This window comes from Callorhinchus milii, unplaced genomic scaffold (genome assembly GCF_018977255.1).
Source record: "Callorhinchus milii isolate IMCB2004 unplaced genomic scaffold, IMCB_Cmil_1.0 Scaffold9, whole genome shotgun sequence".
NCBI classification, from domain to species: domain Eukaryota; kingdom Metazoa; phylum Chordata; class Chondrichthyes; order Chimaeriformes; family Callorhinchidae; genus Callorhinchus; species Callorhinchus milii.
In genome coordinates, this window is record NW_024704750.1 from 8,808,225 (window position 1) to 8,825,245 (window position 17,021).

The 17,021-nt window shown below is 39.3% G+C and overlaps 1 protein-coding gene across 4 annotated transcripts in view; it reads left to right on the forward strand.

Moving 5' to 3' along the window:
• Positions 1-17,021, forward strand: part of LOC103175217 (alpha-(1,6)-fucosyltransferase) — a 220,056-nt gene that overhangs the window by 24,127 nt on the left and 178,908 nt on the right. The window contains exons 2-3 of one of the 4 annotated variants that reach the window (XM_007888092.2): positions 5,147-5,332; positions 13,607-13,760. The exons of 2 other annotated variants lie outside the window; for them this stretch is intronic. The gene's annotated coding sequence lies outside the window, so the exon portion shown is untranslated. The remainder of the gene's footprint in view (positions 1-5,146; positions 5,333-13,606; positions 13,761-17,021) is intronic. One more of the 4 variants, XM_007888095.2, reaches the window with a different exon arrangement.

Here is a 17,021-nt window from a genome sequence, read left to right on the forward strand (position 1 = left end):
AAACTTGTTTTAAACCATAAAAATAACTTTTCTCACAGTCGGTTACATATATATTATATATAGTTTACAGCAATATACAGTTGCATAGTTTTGCTTATTTTAACTGAACCCTATCGTCTCTTTGCATTCCTGAGTATAAGCCGAAAAGGTGGCAGATGCACACTGCATACGTTTATTCAATGGGTGGCCCAGATGTCATAATGCCCTCATAACTGCAACTCTTATATATTAGTGAGTTGGTTTCTGTTGGGAGTAATTTATCTTGTTTACCCAGACATCTTGTGGTTTGTGGCTGAGCTGAATGGGAGAAATGGAATATTCTATCCCAAGGAGATGGATGATGCCTTCATTCAGGCTATCTCATCTGGAGGAAGTGGTGCCAAGGGTAGAGTTACATAGTTTGCTAAGAGTCAACTTAACTGGAAGATAGAAAAATGTGTAGGAAAAATTTCAATAAACTATGCTCCAAAGTAGCCAAACACCTTGACTGAACATGGAACAGTAGAATTCCATTATAACCTGCTTTGTTCCAAAACAGTTTCACTTATAGCACAAACTGAGTGTGGATCCCGAGATTTATTCATCAAAGAAATCCAAAGCCAGCAGGCTCAATTGTAAACCGCTTCCTTTTATATTAAAAGAAACTGCTTCCGGGTCATTGGGCAACCTAACTTCACTCCCTGCAAGTTACCACATAGGAAGTGACATTGGTAGTGACCCGATGATCCAGAAGTTGGCCATTTTCAATGCGGGTAGAACACAAAGCTGTCCGGTTTTCTGTGCATTTGCTGACTGGAGATTGTTACTGAGGGTTGGGATTATATAGACTCTGAATACTGCCAAATAATGGGGTTTCACCGTCATTCCCCTGATGGTTTTTGTTATCTAATATGAGAAAACAATCCAATAATTCCAACAGATTGAACGTGTTTTATAACGCAAACCTTTTTACCAGCATTTTTAAAAAAAAACTAAATAAACCGTGATCCTTTGTGGAATCTGTCAATGGTAAATTAGTCACACTTGTGGCAGCCCTCTCTTCTTGGCAGTGTGAGGTGTTGGTTTGATTAATAGTCATGAATTGCAGCCAATAAATTATCAGTTAGTTTGCACTGTGCACATGAACTGTAATCAACGGTGTCACACATAGTCCACAGTGTCTTTCTTTGTAATTCTGAAGGTCCCACTGGAACTCTGAGGCAGATGATGGGAAATATGAATATTCAATTCCTCCACTCAAAGGGTCTCAAAGAAACTTGAGACACAAATACAATGTAGACATTTAACATGGAACACTGATAGATCTTTCCCTGTTATTTGTATGGTTACAAGTGGTTTGAAGACGACAGATGGAATAATTTAAAACCTGAACACAGGAAACGAGACTGCAGCATTATCACAAGCCTCAAATAGCATTATAACCTGTGAGAGCAAATCTGTGAAGGGTTTATAGTGACATCCCATGTGATCCCTAAGATTTGGCTAAAGTTACATTGCTAGTTTACTTGCTATTCTAAATGATGTGTGCGTGTCTCAAGCAGATGTGGCCCAGCCTGTTCTGAGTTTGAATCCCATTGCCACCCATCTCTAAAACAGACTCCCATTCAATTTTGATTTCCTTTTTGTTTAGTTTTCCAGCTTCTTAGTTCCTAGTTTTTACAATCTATACTGGGGTCTGGCTTGCCTTGCTATTTTTATGAGTGTTTTCAGAGACTTGGCCTCGTTTATGAATCATTTACTTCCTCTCCATCTCAGGAGCACACTTTAATTGAGAAAATGCGAGGAATTTGCAGATGTCCTCTGACTAGATCATGCTTTGACTACCAGCAAAGCTTACTTAGCTCTTGTGGGGTTGATCATTTATGATCCTTTATAGCACAGGGATGCTTCAAATAATGTGTGCGTGGCAAGTCTGCTTCGGATTTATCTGAGACAGCCAGCTCTTCGGAATTCAGTTTGTTGACTACCAGGTCATTGCACGGAACACAGTTTCAAAGTTAGGTTGTATAGCTTTTGCCTCTGGTGCAGAGCTGCATAAAGCTCCAGGTAAACTCTGTGCAGGCCATTGCTTGGGGAAAAATAGCAATGGGTGCCACCCTCAACTGGGTGGTGTGTGTGGAAAATCATTGAGTTTTAAATGGACTTCTGCTGTTTGAAACCAGTCACAGCTGCATAACGTAATGTATTAAATGAACAAATGATCTTTCTGATAAATATTTGTAACTTTCCAACTTTGAGTCATTCTGATACTGTTAAATAATGACAAGTCGAAAGTACTTACAAACCCAACCTTCTATCAATTATAGCCCAATAATGAAATGAGCTTTGCACCTGCATTCCTGCCCATAGCAGGTGATGTAACGCTGGACTTTCCGGGTGAGGCCTCAGGTTGAAGTCTTGCAGCAATCGCATGTAACCTAAATTGAACCTTATCTATACACCAGCCGAATTCTGCTTACAATACCTCTCTTCCCCCCTGCCCATCCACTCTACCTCCCTACCACCATTTATCTCTGGTTTTCTTGGAAACTCTTATTGCTACTGTACATTTACAGTTATGCACAAATTGCATCATCTGTTCAATCGTTGTGCAATCACTGTGCAATGATGCAGAATGTTTTATTATTGTCAGCCGAGTGTCTGACCCATCATTGTGCTTAAGAGAATCCAAACCAGACTGAGAGTTCCTCGCATGCCAGCTACATTTGTGAATTCCCATATTTGGGATATGATATGCACTCTTTCCCTGTAAGAATGCAATCTGCTAATTCTGGAGACAAATAGGTGCAATGATTCTAGGTTTCAGAACCCCAGAGTGCGTGCTGCGGTATTGCTGTAGTCTAACCAGCTAAAACCGCACAACTCACCATTGAAAGCACTGGCTTGACAAGCTTTTCACTGGTTGCGCAGCTAGGACCATTCTACTCATTAGTGCTTTGACTGTGATACAGAAAACGTGATCAGACAGTCTTTAATTTTTTTTATTCACTTCACTGCACATGTGGCGTATCTTCCTGCCAGTCTGAGATAATAGAATTGGGTAGGTAACTAAATGGCGGTTGGGAGGCTATGCTGTGTCACACTCCAGTAATGTGGCGTTGGTTCCTGCTACTTGCACCACAGACCACAGAATGTTGCTTCACCATCAAGTATCTTGTGGGTAGTGGAAGAGGCAACCCAGGCGAAGTGTATGGGACCTCAGCTAATTTGGACTTTGATCTTCTCGGCAAGCTTAACCCGCTGCTGCCATAACCTGGCACAAAGTGAAAACACGACCAGACAAAAGTTAGCGGCAGCATCATTGGGAGTGGTAATTATCAATTTTGCAGCCTGCGTTGTATATATGAATAGAAATAAGGTATGTGTAACAGCAGGAATATAACTGAGCACTCCAACAAGTGCCATTGTACTGTTAGTTAACTGTAGAGGATGAGAGTTCATGCTCCTGCCTCTGGGTGAGAATCTGCCTCTGATGGTTAATGATGTAACTGACCACGAGGTGGTGCCTGAGAGCAGTTCTGGGAGATTTCCTCCCAGCAGTTTTCCTCTTTCCTCCCCTCCCCCCCTACCAAGGGCAAGTGTCCGGCTTCTCAATAGCATTTGCTCGCTGTGGCGGGGCTGAGATCAGTAACTCAGCCAGTGAACAAGGGCAGCTCTTAGGTTGCTGCTCCTTGTGGCTGAAAACATTATTTAGTAAAATTTCCCCTCTAAGCCACAAATAATACATATAATAATCCTTGCATTTGATATAGTCCCTGATAACATCTTCGAGACGTCTCAAAGCGCTTCACAGAATATACTGTGAAGTGAATTGACTGTATATTTAGTGGGCGAAATACGGCAGCCAATTGCACATGGATTGAGTGACTTCTTTGACCGAGCCTTCAGCTCCCCTTTCGACTCTCTTCCCCCTCCTCGCTCGCTCCCTTCCCTCCCCTCACCCTGACCATTTCCCCCCTGCTCGGGTCATGACCCAACTGTGCAGCGCCTTGGGACGTCCTCCTGACGTGAAAGGCGCTTTATAAATGGAATCTTGTTGTTGTTGTTGCTGTTGTTCATTTTTAAAAAAATTTATTGCCCCGGAAAAGCGATCCGCTAATTGACTAATAACTGGGTTCCTACTTTCTGCTAGGCGAACAGAGGCATGTGGAGTAAGGAAACTTGCCCAGTGTTTCGCCCTGCCGGGAATCTAATCCAAGTCCTCTTGGTTGAGAGGCGAGCTGTCTAACCAGTAAGCTACAGGACTCCATTACAATGTCCCACAAACAGCCATGAAATGAGTGACCATTTTTTTTATTTGTTACTTTATTAACTATTAAATTAGGAAAATACTTCAACTTGCATTCACTAGTACCAGAGATTATTTTTCAATTGTTTCATAATTAAGGGCCTACATTCTTAAGTATTGGTATGAAAAATAAACGTTGTTGCCATATTTTAAAAATATATATTTTTTGCCAACAAACTCAGTACCAGTTGGTGATGGACATCTAAATTAGGATTAAATTAAGGAGCTCCAGCACAAACTCAACAGGCTGAATGGGCTACCTCTTTTCTATGAAGTTTCTGTGATTGTATTTGAGATTCTGTTTTGCACGTGACACTTTTTGAACCCATGTTTTTTCACACCTTTGGGAGGGAGCAAGGGAAGTTGGTAAATATAGTTATTTGAAAGATCTCTGTAGAGGACAACAGAAGATGAGTTATGAAACACTTCAGATTCCCTGAATTTTTTCCTGTTATTTACATTCCATTCTGTCTCTCTGGGCTCTTGTGTGACATTGTGTGACATATATATATATATATATATAATATATGAAAGCAGTTGAGCAGGACTTATTTTGTGGTCTCTGTGGATGGAACGAAGTGCAGATCTGCCAAATGTTGCTCATTAGGAGTGACAATTACTCATTTTGGTTCAAAATGGGACCTATTTTGATGTACATCACTTTTAATAATAAACTCCACTCCATGTGTTTAAATGGGTTTGCGATCTATGTCACTTTTGAAGATCATAAGTGTCACTCATTGATGTTGAAAGCTTGGTAAGTGGGTCCCAAAGGAGCTTGAGTTTGGAAGAGATAGTGTCAGTGTAAATAATCTGTGATTTTCTTCCCTTACAATTTTCTCACCTCCTTTCTTAAAGGTGCTGATTGGTACTGAGACTGAAGCACAGTTCCATCATTGCTTCACCCAAAGAGCCATTTCTTGTGTGAGACAATCCTGTGAGAATTGGCAAACTGTTTGACAATGGGGGACATTGCAATTGCATCTGATACTATCTTCATGGACATCTATATGCATACTTTCCGGTTCACTGCATAATGATCAGGTGTGGAAATCTTAAATATATTGTCCTCTTCCCACCCCCCCAACCCCATCACTTGCGGGCACTGAGGCTAATTGTGCACTACTGCCCCAGGTGAATTCCATTAACTATATAAACCAATGACCGTACAATCATTGTTCCTCTGTGCCAGAATGATCAATATTTTAAATGGAATTCTAACAGTGCAATTTTTTGGGGACTAGTGTGAATTCTGACCAGTTCTAAAGCATAAAATATCTGAAACTTCTCCAAAATCTCATTGTTTTACAAAATAAGTGGCACTCAGAATTCCTGACAGTTGTGCATCTCTTACTCCTGATTCTTCATACATAATAAATGTGGAATAAAGAAAACTTTGCCTGAGTGGAGTAGTTAAGAGAACGTGAAAGGACTTTCATTTTGATAGCGCCTTATCACATAGAAATTTCTCAAAGTGCCTCACAGGTAATTATTATTGAGTGAAGTTGCTGTTTTTCATAGGCAAATTGAGCAGGGATTTGCACAGAATCCCACAAACAACCCTTGGATGAATGGCCAATTAATTTGAAGAATTTCTGGCAATGACATTCTTATCTTTTTGAATAATGAGATCTTTTGCATCCTTAGTTTCCCAGCCCCAGCCTCTGTAAATTAATGATGCATTATCTGACATCCTGGAAATGTGTGTACCATTGCCACTTTGTCATCAACTGCTGAGCATGGTCCAGGTAACTGATATTTTTGTGGCTTTTGTTCCTCTGTATTGTGCCTGGTATACATGGGGATGGAAGGAGAGGAAAGGAGAATGGGAAGGATTTTGAGGTTAAAATTGGTGTATCATGGAAGTTCATTTGTTTGTGGGGAATCATGGCTGTAAATCTGTTCCAGGATGCATTGAAGCCATTCTTCCATATGTATATGTATATGAATGTATATGCATGTGTGTGTGTGTATATATATATATATATATATGTGTGTGTGTATATATATGCGTGTATATACACACACACATAGTCCATGCTCAGTTACCCCTGAAAGGGAATCTCCCTGCCACACCACCACCTATTAGCTGTATTGCGACTTCTACACAATACTGCATCTTTATTTTCCATTACTCTGTTTGAGAGAAGAAAGCTTGTATTGCTCATTGTCATGAAACAGGTTAAAATATAGAAGATGATCCTCAGAAATGGAAATGCATGGCAAGCCTAATAGAAATCTCTATCCTTTTGCTCTCAATGAAACTCAGACTTCCGATTACAGCCATCAAAGTGGTCAACTCTGATGTCACATCAAATTAGACTGAAATTGGAAATATGTTTTATGATTCCCCTCAAAGCATGTTTAGCAGATGCATTGTGTGATCGTTGATGCTTTTGGATATGATTACATCTTCCCCTGTCTTGCAAGCTGCATACTTAAGTCTTTTTACAAAAGCCATCACGACGTGCATGGCTTACTGATACAATTTGCAATGCATCTGCATAACTATATGTAATGATGCACAAATCAGATGGATTTGGACAACCAGGCTTAATGGACTTTCCCTTGTGGGGAAAGCCCTGTATCAAATGCAAGTGTTAATATAAATGTTTCACCTTTCATTTCTGTCATTTCCCTTCTCTCTCCCTAGCCCCTCCCCCATTCCCTAATTTAGGACATTTCTTGATCTGGTAACTTGCCAAGGCTGCTCTTAAGAAGAATGTAACCAAAGATCACTTCTCCTTTGGAAAACTCAAGTGTTTTCACACTTGGTGCAAACACCTTTCCCGAGAGAAGAAAAATGAGGAATTAGAGAAGGGAATAGTTCAAGCTGGCTTCATCTTAATTTCACCCAAATTCATGCCAGCAGAAATTCCTGTGCTGAGCAAAAAACTGGGTATCTATCTGATTGGAAGAAGTATTGCAGGATGGGTATAGATTGTACTGAGCAAATACTCCACGAGACACAGTGATTTCAAGTCACTGAGATTGAATTGGAGGAGGGATTGGTTCAAAATAACTCTTTTGTAGCGCTTCTGAATTGAAGGAGGTCAGGATTGAATCACAGAAATGTGGGAGTGGCTTTCATTTAGTTTTTTGGGGGGATTCAGAGAGAATCTGCACAATACGGAAGAGTGAATAGATGAAGTGGTTGATTGGTTCTGCATGACTGTGCACAGCTGGCTGAGTGGCCATTTCTCGTTTCGCACTTTACGTTTGCCTGTTGAATCGTGCTCATTAAATCAAAATCAAAAGAAGCGGACAGTTTGCTCGTAGGTCAAATTGACCATTGAACTGGTTTTGGAGCCGCTGAAATGGTTCTGATTGTTGGAACACAAAAGGAATGCAGGAAATGGTTGCTTGCCATGAGAGAGGCAGTAAAATGTATGTTGATTGCACCTCAATCAGAAGGTTTGTTACAGATGATCCTGCGTTTGCTGTTCCCCTGCTCAGAATGAATACATTTAAAACACCTTCAGAGAAACAAAACGTAAAGATGTAAATGTTTAGACTGGCATACACAATTATTCTTCCAATTTTCTCCCATTCTCTTAAATGTTCACTCCGGCTGGCAGCCTTTTGCTAGCTCACCTAAGAGGTTATTTTTCATCTGAGATCCTTGATTGTGAGGAGCTGTTGGCAACTTGAGGAGAGGGGAAGGAAGTATCCCCCTGGCTTGTGTCCGATCATGTCCTTGTCAGACATGTCTAAATCCTGTGATCAATTCCTTCTGAAATTACCTATCGAGTCCTGGATTGTGCTTAGCCCTTATCATATAGTTCTCATTCGCAAGATGAAGCACTACATCAATGGCATGTTTAGAGAGGTACTATCAATCCCAAGTGACATTTCACTCAAAACTTTTTTTAAGAAATATCTGGCTGGATTTTTTTTAGGATGTAAAACCAAATAGAAAATAAGCAAGCCGAGTAAGATGAATAATATATGGAGAGGGCTAACTACTACAGTGACTAATTTGCTTCCAATTTATGCAAAAATCTGAAAATGCACTGATGTTTGAAATAAGTTAATATTTCATGCCCTACTTCACATACAATAGGGAGATTTTAGTTTGAACCTGAGGCACACAGGCATGGTATCAAGGCACAAGAGAACAAAGTGGTCTGGGTTTGTACTGAACAAAGTAATAATAATACTAGCATTTGATATAGCGCCTTATCACATTGTTGAAACGTCTCAAAGCGCTTCACTGAGTATACTGTAAAGTGGAGTGACTGAGTGTTTTCTGGACAAAGCGCGGCAGCCATTGCACACAGTACATTCTTAAAATATAAAAAATAATGTAGTGATCTAAATGGCTTTTTTTAGCCCCACATTTTTTCTTATTTTTCCTAAAGAGTCCAATTACCTTGTTATTTTTCAAATGTATTCAATTGCAGAGTTGTCACAATTATTCAAATAGTGAAATCTTTGCTGATTTTGCATTGCTCTGACATAGTAATTGGTAAATCTCATTTGTAATCTTCAGAGGAGGGTGTTGTGGTTAAAACCCAGTCTTTGTTCCCAAGATGAGGATCAGACTAACTAAATCAATTTTATTCCTGTGTCTTCTTTGTTTTTTTTCCATTTGTGTGGGCAGACAAAGTAAACCTTCCAATATAGATAATTCTGTGGGAGATTTTATTCCAATCTAATGGGGCTTCTTTGTTGCTTCATTAATTATATGATCAAGTCAGTGGTACAAACAATATCTTGTTTTTTTGTACAGCTCGAAAACAATATGAGTGCCGTTTCTTTCTGGGCATTGCAGCCATTATCTGCTCATAGCATCTCATCAGATTTAGAATTGCACAATGACATGTCCTAGTTTTGAAGCTGACTTAATTGTTTATTCTGCAGATCAACCACATCACAAAAATAAATTGATCGCTGCTGTAAACATGCCAGGTCTACTTTCAGTCGCACTCATTCATCTTGTCTCAAAGTGACAATGGCTGAGGCTGACATTCCAATTTGAGAATAATTTCAGTGTAAGCCATTCCTTGAAATATCCTGGACCTGCGGAAATCGCATAGATCTTGAAAAAGCGCTTAATGCTGTGATGGAAGGACAGTAGGGAATGTATTCTGGAAGGATGAGATCAGATGGGTTGAAGGGCCTTCTTCATCCAAACTGATTTTACGATAATAGCTATCTTATCGAATAATAACTGGTCCTCTTCTTTCTCCCCAAAACAATCTTTTGAGAGCTGCAGACTTGACTCTCGAAAGAGTTTTGCACACAAAATATACAGTCAATTCATTTTACAGTATACTGTGAAGCGCTGTGAGACGTCTCAAAGACGTGATAAGGCGCTATTTCAAATGGAAGGATTATTATCAGGGATTCAGACTCTGTAATAGAGTGGGTTTTATTTTTCACAATATCTTGTTTATAAAATGGACCATATCTGTATTTTAAGGCTCGTTTGCCATTCTTGCTTGTTTGATACATAATCATGGTAACGGCTATTAAGCAGTCAACCTGCATAAAGTTGAATGAAACGATAGAAATATTTCAGGTAATGTTGGCTAATGTAAACTTTGCTTCAAGGAGGAAAAGACTTAGTGAGCTCTTTTTTCTGTTTTTGTCCTGTAATATAAAACCTGAAAAATGGAACCAATTCAATTTACACAACATACCAAATAAGTGGCTTCAGTGGTAACGCCTGCAGTTTGCTGTGTATTCTCAGTCTTTACGCTGGGTTTACATATCCTCCTCTGAGAAGTAAGGATGTTACCTTTGCTGCTGAATAATGAATGGATTACTCCTGGGCATCAGAAAGAATTGTGACACCAATTGCTATTTGAAATTCTGGAGAATGTGACAGGCCTATCAAAGGATGGAACTTGTGTATCCTTTGCTAGGAGAATAATGCATCGTGTTGTTAGGTAATCTGTGATTTTCTTTCTGCTCTGAATTAAGAGGCTGAACACTGGTTTTTGAGGTGTTATTGATTCCCAGGATCCTTTCCCCATCCACATTCCACCAATTCCACTCAGTATCCACCGCATTTCACAAACAAAGCAAATTTTAAATAAACCAATAACAAGGAAGCAAGGCGATGTCTTTTTTTGGGGAAGCTATTAACTGGAAATAATTACATAACAAAATCATCTTTCTAACTGAGCGAGTTTGGCCAGTGTTTGGCCTGAAGCCAGTGAAACTTGAACTACCAGTAAAGGACTCCAGGGATGAAATCTCCTCTCTGGTCATTAGCCCCTTATGCCTTCCAACACTTGGCATAACCTCTTGGTTTTGCCCACAAAATTTACAGTTAATTCACTTTACAGTAAATTCTATGAAGCGCTTTGAGACGTCTCAAAGACGTGATAAGGCGCTATATCAAATACAAGGATTATTATTATTATGGGCAGGATTGCTGTGCGGCAGTGAACATTGGAGAACAACTGGTTGCAGCCTCTCCATCTCTTGCTCATCAGTAATTTATTAGAAAATGATGATTCTGAGGTTATGAATAATCCTTGATGAGGCATATGGGTGTTGGAAGCAAAATTAAACTCTTAGGTATTTTAAGCATTGGTAAATATACAGGAAATGTTTTTTTGCAGGTGGTGTGTGATCTCTGCGAATCTAATGTGCTTCTTTTTTAGATCATTGTGTCGTTCAGCTGCTCTCGGCTGAATGGGTAGGTAAGTAGGTAACCAGGCCACACACCTCTGCTGAATCCAGTCTTGATCACAGTGCATGTTACACTTGCAGAACTCCATTTGGCAACAGTGACGCGATATAAATGAGATATTGCGATTAGAGGTGCTTAACATTTGCATGTGGGAGGCATCTTCATCCAACCTCTGGAGATGGCAGCAGCTGGGAAGCAGGATAAATGGCCCCCCTTGCTGGCTACAGGCCCAATAACCACCATGTTTCTCTGGCTGGGCTGGGCTGAGCTGGCCTCTGCCACCAGTCAGTTATTGGAATTGTTGCCCTGCAGAGATCTCACCGAGAAATCAGAAGAGGTCTGGCGAGAAAATTACAGTCATAACTTGGAACAACAGTGTATGCTCGTGCCATGCCAACAATCCCAGTGGTGCTTTGTTATCTGCACCACAGAGTAAACAAGATGTGATCTGGTAGCCTCAGAGAGGTACTTCAGAACTGGTTCTATTTTAACTGGGTCTGAAGCATCCTACAAGATAAATGTGGTTTAAAAGGTGCAAGAGGGTCAATCGGATGAAACGTAACCGGTACGTTTTATATTTAGTGCTGCTGAGTGAAAGTGTTTTGGCCTCAGTTGGGGAAACCCAGAGATGCTGCGGCTGACAATAGGAACTATCGAACAGAGAATTGCTGGGAGTAGAAGATAAAGATCTTGTTTCACCACTCCGCCAGGAACTAACTGCATTTATATACAGTCTTGAAGGCTGCCACAAAATGATAGATTTCTTGTGGCCCCTTATCACTTGTAACTATGTGGGCAGTTAAATATAAGGAGGATAAATCACCTTTAGTAACATGCACCGATTTAAGCAAAAGGGTCAAGGCGTGACAGGGATAGTCGAATGCCGATAAATGCAAGATAATATTTAACAGAGCAAGAACCAGTAACTGTGTACAATTTTAAAAAGAGTGCCCATAAGACAGAGGTGGAGAAAGAAAAGGATTTGAATGCAATTACTGATCATTCACTAAAGGTTTCCAATCAAAGTGAAGCTGATGTCAGCAAAGCTGATCAATTGTTGGATTGGATCTTGAGTGTGTTTGACTATAAGCTGAAATAAGTTATTTAAACCTTGTATGGATCACTAATGAGATAACATTTTCCTGCAGATATTGCAAAATAATAAGGGTTAAAGTGGTGTAAACGCAGGTAGAGATTGAGTTTTTCTGAATGGAAGCTGAATTCTGATGATTAAATAGAACTCCTAATCGATACTGACCTTCCACACGTTCTTGTGTATCTTGCTTTGTTTCCAATGCCAAATCTTGTTGATTCATGATAAGAATGCAAATTAGAGTGCTGGTACTGAAACAAATTGTGAGCCTGCGATTTGGTCAGTGTGAGAGGTAGTTTTCCAGTTGTATCACAAAAGGCGAGGTAAATGAACTCTTAATCATATTTTTCCCCAGAATAGGATGCATATATTAGCAATCAGTAATTTTATTTATATCACTGCATAACCGATATCTATACAGGTGGTAGAAATCATTTCATATTTTCCACCCTAGTCATGGTATGATATAAGCTGGTTGCTGAATGGAAGCTTTCTCTTTAACTGAATTATGTCCATTATTGCAAGACATTCCGAATGCACCAGTATGACTTTCCATTCCTGATCCCAAGAGACCCATCATATCTCGTAGTCTTAATCTTAAGAGAGTCATCCTAAAAGTTTGTAAAATTCTTAAATTCAGCCTTGGTTTTGAAGCTATTTTTCTGCAGTTTGTAGTGTATCCTTGGTAAAATCAGCATTATATCACCCACGATCTTTCCACTATTATAATGAGCCAAGTAAACTTAGGGCCAATGTTTTCAAATGGTGTTCAGTACAAAGTGTGATGGTGAGCTCCAAGGTAACGCTTTTCACATGAGGTCCAAATTGGTGAAAGGCAGATTACAACAGTGCATGCAGTGAGAGGTTATTAGAAAGAGTTATTGTTTGCTTGCTATTTCATTAGTTGATTTCTATAATTAGAATTGAACAGAAACAACCAGCAATGTGGAAAGAAGCCCAATAGATGAATTTGTTGCATATTCACAATGAGATTTGTGAATCAGTTCCCCCACCAACAGCCAAACATTGTACTCAAATTAGCTATCTTGCGTATTAAATTATTATATTTGCTGGAAGAATATAATCAAATTTCAGACACAAAAGATAACTTAGTCCAAATGTAATTGGTTGCACAAATTATACCTGTAGCTTTTAATTATTATGGATAAAATTTTTTTTACCAAACAAGAACACGACCCAGAATGTAATCGTGTTCTTTGGATGAGACGCTAAACCGAGGTCTTGTCTGCCTATTCAGGTGGATTTTAAAGATCCCATGGCACTATTCGAAAAGAGAAGGGAGTTTCTCCCAGTGTCCTGGTCAACAAATCCCCCAAATCAAGTTGGTCACTGACTCCATGGCTGTTTGTGGGAGAATGCTGTGTGCTGCTGTGTTCACCCACAAAATAAACAGTGAACCCACTTTACAGTATATCCTGTGAATAACTTTGAGACATTTCAATGACATGGTAACAAATGCAAAGATTAGTATAAATTTCCGCTTGCTAACCGTAAGCCCATTCCATCTCATTTGAATTTCTGTACTTATTAAAAAAAATTGTGCTTTGTGTTACTATAGATTTGGATATTCCCAGCCATTTGGCCAATCCCTGTACCTTGTTACCATGAACCTGGTGATCAACACTGACTGCACATTGCAGTAGAAATGGTTGGCTGATTGTGGGAGAGGAGTGAAGCTAGTTGTTTCTTTACTATCCTGTTATAATCGGCGGGTAAGTGGACCTATGATCTGCTCTTGTATCACTGCGGTGAGCCTGTATATCAAGGCTTTTGCTGTTTTACTGCGATGCAGGATCAATCAGTCAGTCATAAATATTAGTCTGGCAAAATGTGGCAGATTTGACATTATGTGATGCAAAAGACTAAGTTGCAAGACAGACTGCAATATGGCCTTAAAGCTTTCTCAATGCTTCCCACAGGCCTGCATTAATAGGAAGAAAGTAATAGGTGTTTGCTCCAGGGTGGAGAGCAGTATTAATTCCTTAAATGAACTTGGACTTGATGACGTTAACTGTTCTTGAGGGCAAAATAAGTGTTTTAATGTGATAATATTTTGAGTCTATATTAATATTCCTTGCATTTGATTTATCATGTCAAAATATCTCAAAGTGTTTTTGTGTAGTGTGGCAAATTCTTCCCATGCTCAATGGAAATTGAGCCCTGTCTGTGAACCTCAGTTAATGTCTTCAGAGGCACATAGGTAAAAGATATTACAAATTGAACTTGAACATAATTTGCTTTGAAAATTATTTGACTTTTGGGTCAGAGTTGTCAGCAATGATGTTAGAGCCAAACAGTAAAAATACAGTAGATATTTTGGGAAAAAATTATGTCACACTCTCAGAATAGCTGATGTTTTGACACCAGTGTAGACTGAACACTTACGCAGACGTGCTGGATAATATCTTTTTATAACTCTCAATCAGTGTTTCAGTTCTAAATATTTGTCATAGAACTTTAAGATGCCCTCTTTATGAACTTTAATCCTCTTTGTAGTAAACGTGTGGTGGCATTTGAACAATGATGATTTAAGACCTGTGGTTGTGATTCAGGAAAGATAGCAGTTTCTATGCCCTTGAACCAAAAGACTAAGCTTAATGAGCTGAGAAGTAAGTCAAGTCAGAAAATACTTTTAATACCTGCAAACTGATAATTAATGATCCTCTCATGTCAGTGCAGTCATACAGTCCAACTGCCCAGAGCTCCAGGGCAGAGATTAAAACTTTCCCCCTTGATGAACACAAGCTCTTATATTATCAGCACAAGATGAAGCTATGATGACAACCTGTTATATGAAAATAAGCTTTTGAAGAAAAACACTGATCTGAAATGCCAAATATACCATCAAGCACCAGAAACAGTAGACCACGTATTGTCATCATGTGCCACCTGAGTATCTGAATCAACATAACAATGTAGCTTCATATGTCCACTGAACAATTTGTAAACACTTTGGCATTGATGTAAGGATCAATCATTAACCAGCAAAAGTGTTATCAAAATGTAATGTCCTAATAATCTGGGATTCACAAGTGCATTAGATAGAACAGTAACAAACCAGATATCATCATAAAAACAACTAGATTGTACACGTATCATTGATGTGGCCATTCCAAGTGACTAAAATATAAGGAACTGGAGAAGATCAAGAAGACATACAAATTAACTGTGGACGCATGTGGCATTCAAAATTAGCATAGTTCTTATAATCATTAACAAGACAGTTCAGAAATGGCTTGTCAAGATACCTGGTGCACCAAATGTCCACCTCCCACAGAAAGCAGTTATTTTGGGAAGTTCAAATATACTAAGAAAAGTAGCATCCATTAAAGTGTTCCATGGCAGTCTATTGGTCTGGCTGACCCATCACTAAAAACTACTTAGAAACTAACTCTACGGAGTGATCTAAACTGGACCGACTTTGCAGGTTATTGTCAAGGCGAAGAAGAGAGTGTTTTCCTCTGCATTTGGCCTCCATGTGTCTGATTCTGACGTTGGGTGTGAAATGTTTGGTGATTCATTCTCAGCACTGACACCCTAACTTGAACAAAACAGCTGAGCAATAATATTTTAGGAATGAGATATAGGAAAGGAATGATGCAAGAACCAGTTGGATTTCCTTCTTTCAGGTTGAGATCAAAGGGTATTGACGAAGGCATGTGCATGTACATAGGAAAATGAGATTCTGCCCATTGAGTTCTCATTTCATCAGTATTGGCTGACTAGGGTGTAGTTAAAGAGTATGAAAGAGAGCAACATTCATAAATCTGATGAAAGCTGTTTCCAGGAATATCTGGTACATTACTGATGTGCATGACAATTTATCATGGTCACAGTGTTGCCTCTGTTTGCTTAGTAACAAATCCCCATCGAAATCAATTACCTGTATGAGTGCACTTGTCTCTTTGAAGTTTTATTAATCTTTGTGTTTTCGTATACATTTGTAACTTGGGTGAAATTCTACTGAGTTACATTTGAGAATATGAATTCAAACTATAAATTTTGCATTTGATTTATCTATAGTTGTCCATTAGGAGAAGTGGAAAAGCAAAAGCATTTAATTGGATAACTATTGATTATTTGCTGGAGGTTTCCTGAAACGTGAAGCTGCTGTCAACAAATCTGATCAAATGTTAGATTACAATTTGAAGGCGTTTCACTGTAAGCAGAAAGGCATTCTTCAAAACTTTGTCGAAATTGCTGGTGAAGCTACATTGGGAGTCATTATCCAAAGGGGGAGTAACAACCCATCGTGATCTTCTCCTCGCTCAACATCCCCAAATACAAGCTCTTCACAGTGCGGTGGTCACCAGTTAGCATGGCAGACCAGATAATCCAGGATTGTGTGACACTGCTGTGTAATTGGCTGCAGTGTTTTGCCCACAAAATACAATCAGTTCGCTTTACAGTATATTCTGAAGTGCTTCGAGATGTCTCGAAGACGTGATAAGGCGCAATGTCAAATTATTATTATAAAGTGATGATGTAAATCACATTGAAATGTATGATTTCATTACGTGAGTGTGATGTCCTCACAAAATTTACCCAGTTTCCCTTCCTCTGCTTGATGGAAGCAAGTCTTTGCCAAACATTGTTCATGAAGGCAAGGCCCCTTTAACTAACAATGGTGACATGTTATGGAAGCTTCTTAATTATGCAGTTGATTGTATTAAGAGCAAGCCGAAACTTGCTTATCTTAGCAATCGCTGTATCAGGACTTTCAGTTTCTGTTGCTAATTGGAACTGATACCTGGGGATTAATTGTTTTTAAAAATCAATCCATAATTGTCAAGACTCTCAAAGTCCAAACATTGAGAGGTATTTCATGTGGAGAGAATTTATGCTGCACTCGTACAGTACCTGCGTGCAATTTTTTTTTCAGTCGACTCAGAGGTGAGTAAAGGTCGCTGTTATGAAACAGAAGAGCACACAAAGTGTAGCACAGATGTAGTGCAACTGACATCACTGTACAC